The 7,996-nt window shown below is 49.9% G+C and overlaps 1 long non-coding RNA gene and 1 pseudogene across 1 annotated transcript; both read right to left on the reverse strand.

Moving 5' to 3' along the window:
• Window positions 1-381: 381 nt before the first annotated feature.
• On the reverse strand, window positions 382-7,986 carry LOC111735501. The gene is made up of 2 exons (XR_002778811.1): window positions 7,532-7,986; window positions 382-2,168 (listed from the first exon to the last, which is right to left on the reverse strand). It is a non-coding gene; the product is annotated as an uncharacterized LOC111735501 (long non-coding RNA).
• Window positions 3,307-7,533, reverse strand: LOC105311233 (annotated as a pseudogene).
• Window positions 7,987-7,996: the final 10 nt, after the last annotated feature.

Here is a 7,996-nt window from a genome sequence, read left to right on the forward strand (position 1 = left end):
TCATTTTAAACAATGTCCTTTTTTAGCTCTTCAATGAATACAAAAAGGATCCAGACTGTCTCCTGACTCTCAGAAAATGTGGATTTCATAGAATTACTCAAAAATAACCTGTCTTGAAGTATGTTAGCTGAACATTAGGACAGTGTCATATCCTAGAAATGTGTAATCTCATCATCTGAGGGATTACTACATTTTAAGAAAAATAATATTACGTATGATTTTGTCAGATGATATAATAGGAATGTTGCTAGGAATTTGACTTATTTGTAAAAAATCCTCACATTTGTTACTTGTTAAAAAATAAAACAAACTCCACAATCAAACTGTATGTGCAAAATGTGGTAGTTACCAAGCCCTCTGGGAAGTGAGTAAACATTCAGATGCCTCTTTCCTGGTTTATTTCATTCCTAGAATCCATTTGTTGCACATCGACATTATGTTTCCAAAGTAAACAAATAAGCCATCTCAAGTTCAGGTGTAGCCCCCAACAACAACAACAAAAAATATGCGACAGTCATACAATTTGGCTCTGCGATCACTAAAACCGAATAAGATTTTCTGTCATTGGAGGATGACAGTGTTTTAGTCGTGTTTAAAATTTACGATTCTCAAGCTACTGAAAACCTGCAGAATAATTAATTTTGCAAATCTACATGTGGAATTTGTAATTTTTTTGTTGAAGCAATGACATTACAAAAGAACAAAAATTCCCAAGCATTTCTCCAAGTAGAGAACCCCATTTAGTATGATGGTGACCTGACAATGTCAGAGTGTCTCGAGGATCTCAAGGGGACACAAGTAATACCTCTCTTTGCTGTCAGTTGTCTGAGTTGCACATTCACTAAGAAGGAATTGTCAGTGGGTGGTGCTCAGGTGGTTTCCGTGAGGCCACATGTGCTGTCTGTGTGTTGTTTCTGGGTCAGGCTATGTGGGAGGTCTCTGTGGGATGTCTCTGTGACATCTCTGTGGGGGTCTTATTATGAGATCTCTGTGGGAAAACAAGAGGTCTCTGGAAGGTGTCTGTGAGAGGTGTCTATTGGGAGGTACCTTTGTGAGGTCTCTGTGTTGTATGTCTCTGTATGTGTCTGTGACATGTCTGTTGTGAGGCATCTCTGTGAGACCTCAGTGTGAAGAGTTCTCTTTTGGGAGGTGTCCGGGAGGTAGGTCTCTGTGTGAGAAGTCTCTGTTAGGAGGTGTCTGTGTGTGCCATCTCTGTGTGAGAGGTCCCTGTGTGGGTTTCTCTATAGCTGGCCTTACTGTGCCTTATGAAAGACTGAGCAACCACTGATGAGCAGCGGGACTCGCCCCGTCCTGCTGCTGCTTCCGTCAGCATCCCAGTCACTCTGGTACTTTGCTGACAGGAGCATGGCGTGCATGTCCGGCTCCCCCCACACTCAGAATTCACCATTCGGTGCCTGAGACGACCCATGAGCACAGCCAAGCTCGAGGTCCCAGCTGTGAGACACCCTCTCCCAAGCACCTGCGGACCTGGGGCACTTGCTGCCCTGGGTCCCACCCTTCCATAGGTGCAGGCTGCACTGCTGTGCGCAGCCCGGCGGCTGCTCAGGATTGGGTCCCAGAGGCAGGACCTAGCTCCAGGAAGATCCCGCGGCATGAGAACACCTATGCCCCTGCACCCCTCAACGCTGGTTTTGGTCCCGCACATTGGGGTTCTGACAGGCATTCCTGCTGTCATCAGATCAGGGTTGTCCTGGAACAAGACTTTCCACCACTGGAAGGACCCCCCTGAGCTGGAACCCCTGTGTGCCAAATGTGGCACAAAGTGCAGAATCACTCTAGAGAGATTGCTCCTGGTCTCCCTTTTTTTCTGTGTGGCTTGGGGCCAGAGAGGAAGCAATCTGCACAAGGAGCAGACCACGCAGGGACCAATCCTGGAGTGCACTGTCCATTCTGGACAGGTCACTTCCGCCGTCCCGTGTGACAAATCTTGTGTGGTGTCTTTGTCTCCTGCAGGGCTCTGGGATAAGCAAGGCTAGAATCACATAAGAATTACTACATGATGGCAGGCCAGTCTCTCAGCCTTTTAAGTCCCCAACTCTCCCCTGGAGTAGACCTTGGGCCATGTGTTTATGTAAAGGTCACCACACTGGGAGTGACACTTGAGTTCTCTAGTCCTGGCTTTTCCACCTGTTGTTAAGTCATCTTTTCTAGAATTCAGGAGACAAGGATGTGCAAGCTTAGAAACTGTATTGTGGAGACAATTAACCGTCCCTGACTTGCTTTACTTCTGCAGGTTTGGCCCTAGAGGTGGCTTTTTTATATCTGTGATCTCAGAGCTGAAGAAGGTGGAGACAGGTTGGGACCCTTTCCCCTTCCCTCCTCCCACACCTATAGATGATGGTGGGACATCAGAGCTTCTCGGTCGCTGCATATTTATGGACACTCTGTGTCACTTTGCCTCCTTTCTTGGATCCAACCTTTTCAATTCTTCACCCACATCCCACCCAAATTTCACGGTATCCGACTGTCAGATAGTTACCCACATACAGTCACACCCTGTTCCATTCATCCAGAATTCCTCCCCTGGGGTTAATAGAGGGAAAGGCAGGTCACCAGTGACCATGACCATTCATTCATTTGTGGCAGGAGTGAACACAGCCCTCATCATCATCCTCCCTGAGGCTCACACCTACACACACGCAAAGCAGGAAGTGCCATCTGTCTGGTCTCTACATGTGGGAAAGGCAGAGGTGGGGGAGGGCGAGCTGTACATTTTATTCAGGCTAAGCTGAGAGGGGTTCACAAGGCCATCCTCATCGTAGCCTTCAGTAGAGTGAGAAGGGACCTTAAGGAGACTTTAGGGCCCAAGAGATCCAGGGGCAAGATTTCTCTTGCTTCTGAACTCAGGGCCCAGCAACTCCCCACTCCAAAACTTCCTGACAATTCTTGGAGCCTGAGTGGGAATGTCCAACCCTGTGAGGCCCCTGTAAACCTATTTCCTACAGCTGCACGATTTCAAAGCTGAGTGGAAGCAGGAGAAAGATGGGTTGAACCAGATCCTCGAGTGGAGTTTTTATGGGTTTTTTCGTCTTGTTTTAGAGTAGTTTTTGTTGTTTGAGTAATGAAAGTATTGTGAAAATATCAGGGGCAATGAAGGGACTTGGGGTAAGGAGTAAGCTCGCAATGCCACGATCAGCCTCCCTCCATGCCCCTTTCTTCTCGAGGCCAAAGCACACACCTAGCAAGCACAAGGAGAAGTCACTACACCACCCTTTTATGAGAGAAAAACATATATTGGGGAAAAGTAAATATTTTGAATGTAGTAATGAGAAAACGCTTCTCTACATGGACTGATTTTTTTTTTCTTGGAGACATATTTGCCTACTAGAAAAGGTTAGTGAAGCACGGACCAGGCAAGACCCTTCCTCGAAAAAGATAATGCCGTGGGCAGTGTGGTTGGTGGCCTGGCGTGCACGGCATCCTTGGCCTATACTGGCAGGCACTGACTGGAGACAGTGTTTTCTTGGGGGCCAGGGATGGGTTGCGACTCACTTCCAGCTGCTCATCATCGAATCTGACACTTTTCAAGGACTTCGCAGGTCTGACTTGCTTTTTCCTGATAGAACAATTTTGGTCTTTGGAGTCAGCCTCCTGACTGTGAGGGGTGTAATTCATCATTCTCGCTTGCTCTGTGGAGTAAGGAAGGCAGCAGACACACACACATACTGGGGCTGGGTGTTCCCGTTTGTGCTCCTTTAACTTCGTGGCATGAAGTCCATGGTGAATGGCCATTTTCTTCTCTAGAATCTGTCCCACAGCTGTCATGAGCTCCTGAGCCTCCACATTCTCGCTGTCCAGAATTGATCTGCTTTTGACTGACTGTTGGCTCTGGGCAGTGGCTGATTTGGGCTTGCACTTTTGCAAAGCATCTTGACCTTGGAATTTTTTATGGGGGAAAATCCTCATTTTTCTTTTGAAGAAGCTTTGTAAAACACTTTGTTTTTTCTCTGGCAGCAGCTGGAGGTATTTCTTCAGCTGGAGGTATTTCTTCCCAACAGAGCCTACAGTTTTTCTGGCTTGGGCAGAGGAACTCATACTCCTGTCTTGACAGGTCCCCAATTTCTCGAGCTTTTCTGCATGCTCTCCTGGGTCGGGCCACCTGCAGTCCTCTCTCTCATAAGTAGGGACAAGCATCTCGCTCTGATTCTTCCAAAAGCCTTGATATCTTTTGGTCCTGGGCTCCTGCTGCTCTGGACTGCTGCTTGAGGCTGCCTTGAGGCCACACAGCATCTGGAAAACTAGCTTGTTTCCATTGGGCACTCCCTGGGGATGGCACTGAGGCACCTGAGAGGCCAAGTTGTCAGTAGCAAGGGGCTTGTGTCTGGGACAGTCGTGTGGCAGGTTCTCTGACTGTACCTTTACGTTGGATTTAAACTCACTAACCACCTCTGTGTTAAGGCGTGGCTCTCCTGGATCTTGGAGAACAATCATTCTAGGGTATAGGGGACTTTTACCGGTCCCTGGAGCCTCTAAACTACTCAAACGTGCATTTTTGTTTTGGGACTTTGTCAGCACATTGGTTCCCAAGATGTCTCTAGACTCTGGTTGAAAAGCAGGGGACAATGTGGCCTTCCCTGCCTCCCTGGCTTCCTTGGCCCTCAAAGATTGGGATCCTATGTTCATCTCTGGCACTGTTACCTGATGGCTGGGGTCTCGTGAGGCATGTAGACCACTCTTCCCTCCTGGCTCATTCCTGCCCATTGTTGAACCTGGACTGGGCTCTGTGCTGTCCTTCATGGCCCACTCCACAGTCCCACTCTGCCAGGTGAGTGTGACGGCCTGAGGTGGCGACCTGCCCTCCTGTCTAGCCAGAGAGGCCTTTGTGGTCCCATGGTCATCACCAAGTGAGATCTGTCCCAGGGCCCTCTGGATTTCCTCACACACAGGTAAGGGGGCCAGGAGAGGCCTCTCCAGGGTGGGAACTGACTCCTCTCCTATCGCTTTCTCTCCCAGATGGGGCTGAGAAAGTTTTCCAAGGACCTCAGCAAGCTGGACTATCGAGTGGCCTCCAGGGACACAGGGAGCTGAGGGAGCAAAGGCAAACTGCAGAGTGGGTGAGGGTTGAACCTTTTTCAACGTAAAGTGATTAATGGACTTGATGAGCTTGAGGGGCAGGCCCCACATGTGCCTCACCCAAAACTTTGTCATATGTGCTTCCAGCATCTTTTGAGTGTTTGTGTGGAGGAAGGAAACCCTGTGGGAGGTGTTCACCCAGGGTTCCCAACCCTTTAAGATTCCCAAATTCCTGGTTTCCATGTGAGCGTTGGACTTGGGAGAAGCATGGTTGACAGCAAGCCAGGATCGACGCACACTCACGGGGATTAAACCCTCGCTGGTTTGCCCCCAATTCCTGCCTAAATGGCCTTTTGGGATGTTTTCTAGATTTTTGTCTAAGCTCCTCGGCAAACCACTTGTCAAGTCCTTTCTTAAAAGCATCCAGTCATTTTCTGACCCTTCAGAGTCTACTTCCTGAAATGCCACTATAGGCCTTTCGGAGGACCTGGAGAGGTTTTTAGGGACCTTGCTCATGTCTTGCTTTAGCTGGAACCCCACCTTCTGTGCATCCTTGCTGCTTTCACCTGTGAAGGAAGAGGGCCGTGAGGCCCCATGCTTGTCCTTTACCGGACATTTCCCTGGTAATTCGCTCTGAAGCTGCCTTAGTTCCAGAGATTTATGTATCTTGCGAGGTAGCTCCCAGCGGTTTTGGATAAGCCATTTTTGGAGGTGTTGCTCCAATTGCTTCCGGAGCTCTGGACTGATTGGAAAATTCTCAGGAAGGATGGAGCCCACCCAGCTGTCCTCGGGAAGGTTGGGAGTGAAGATATTAAAGACTTCCTGAGATCTTTCGATCACAGACGGTGGAGCCCACCCACTTTCTAGTTGCTTCGGCAACAAGGGCCATTCTGTATTTTGAATCTCAGTTGAGGTGAGAGATTTTAGCTCATTCCGGGCTGTCGGGCAAGACACACCACAGGCTCTAATCTGGGATGGAGAAGAAGGTCGTAGGATTTGTACAGAAGATTGGAAATGGGCCTGGGCCTGAGCCAGAGGTGGGGCCTGTAATTGCAGCATCGTTGGAATCAAGGCTTGAGGTTGGAACTCCAGCTGGGGCAGGGGCTGGGAATGGGAAAGCAGTGGAGGTACTTTAGCCTGCAGATGAATTGGGCAGGCATTTGAGATTCCATTGAATAAGAATGAGGGAGACTGTAGTGTGGAAGGATTCTCAGAGATCCAGGCAGTAGCCACCGGGGATTCGCTGTGCGGAGAGGGGAGACCCCAAAAAAGCTGGTTGTATTTTTGCTGTAGATGGTCCCCCAAGACCTTAGGATATGAGAGCTGCTGAGGACTAGGCAATTGCTCTGGCTTATCTTTCGTGGTCCAGAAGGGTTGGGGGATTGTGGTGTCCTGCTCAGCACCTAGTGATTGCAACATTTTCCCCAAAGAATTCAGGTGGTAGTCTGGGCTCATTTGTTTTGGATATAATCTGTCTTTGTCTTTTTCCTTCGAAATCTTTATCTTGATTCTCTCTGTGACTTGTATCTCCAGGAGATTCTGGTCATCGGATTCGAGTAAGGAGGGGCTAACAGCCTCTACCATTCTATCTGTGGAGTCTCTCCTGAGCAAGGCCTCTTGTGAGTGGTGGGACAGGTGCTCTTGTTGGGATTTGCACTGTGATGAGTTTGAGAGGCACAAGGCTTTGGCAGCTGCCTGCCACTGAGACGGGGTTAAAATGGAACAGCTTGAGTAGTCAAGGCCTGAGATGGCTGGGACTGAGACAGGAGAAGCCGACCAAGGTGTGTGTGGAGATGAGCTTTGTGGGATGGTCCTGAGTGGGAGTGCCATCAAGTCACACTGGGGAGATGTCATAGTGGAGTCTGACAGTGGTGGTGCAGAGGAGGCAGTTGGAGGTGGAAAGTGGGCCTCTGAATCATGGAGGCATGAGGTAGAAGGGGAAAGTGCAAGTGGCTGTGGTGAAAGGTCGTCCAGCGGAAAGAAAGGCTCTGGTGGCTGAGAGCCACTCAAGAATGAGTGTGAATGAACAGGAACTGAATAGGTAGTAGGACTTTGTGACAGGGAGGAGGCCAGAGGTAGCAGGCGTTCAGTCGGAGGAGCTGGGGAAGCCAACGGGGACGTGACGGAAGCAGCATCTTCCACAGGCTCTGCACAGGGCTGGTGGGCTCCCTCAGGAACTGCTTTGCACGCCTCACCAGTGGCTTCTTGACCTGAGCTCTGACAAAAGCTGCCTTTGTCAGGGAGCCTTCCCAGGTGGCTGCAGGACACGGAGGCACAAGCTGCAGCCAGGGGCACGTGGGGCCAGGAGATCCTGCAGGGTGGGCACCTGGTGCCTAGGGTCCTCCCCATCCCCGACATTTATTCCACAGTGCTCCTGCTGTCTGTCACCCCAGGGCTGTAGCCACACCCATACCCCATTGCCCTCCCTTCCATGTCAGTTCAAGGTGTCCAGCAGCCCAGAGGGTGGCGGACCCGAGAGAAGGGGAAGATTCTTTACCTTTGCAGAAGAGAAATCAGGCTCTGAGCCTCTTCCAGTTCTTGCAGGCAATCTCTGCAAGCTGGAAATCAGGAGACCGGGTCATGTGGTTAAGGCAGGGCCTTAGGGGTCTTACAGGAGGCTAGGGTAATGGCCCTTTAGGGGAGGCACTTTGAAGGGAGATCTCTGGAGCCCAAGCATCCAGGTCAAGGATTACAATTCCTGACAGTGATCACAAGGCTCAAGAAGGGTAAAACTTTGTCTTTTACAAAGTGCTTCCACATCTATTACCCGCTGCGGACCTCACAACTGCCCCATAGGGGAGCAAGAGGTCAGGGGGCACCTTACAGAGGAAACTGAGTGATGATAAACAACTTGTTCAAAGGTGGACCTGGCGGAGGGGTGGGGGGTGGGTTCTCACCTTTCAGTCAGATACTATTGATCTACGACAGTCCAAATGCCCCTGCTGGGTGACACCCATTCCAG

The sequence above is a fragment of the Pteropus vampyrus genome, unplaced genomic scaffold (assembly GCF_000151845.1).
Source record: "Pteropus vampyrus isolate Shadow unplaced genomic scaffold, Pvam_2.0 Scaffold1000002382, whole genome shotgun sequence".
In the NCBI taxonomy this organism is placed as follows: domain Eukaryota; kingdom Metazoa; phylum Chordata; class Mammalia; order Chiroptera; family Pteropodidae; genus Pteropus; species Pteropus vampyrus.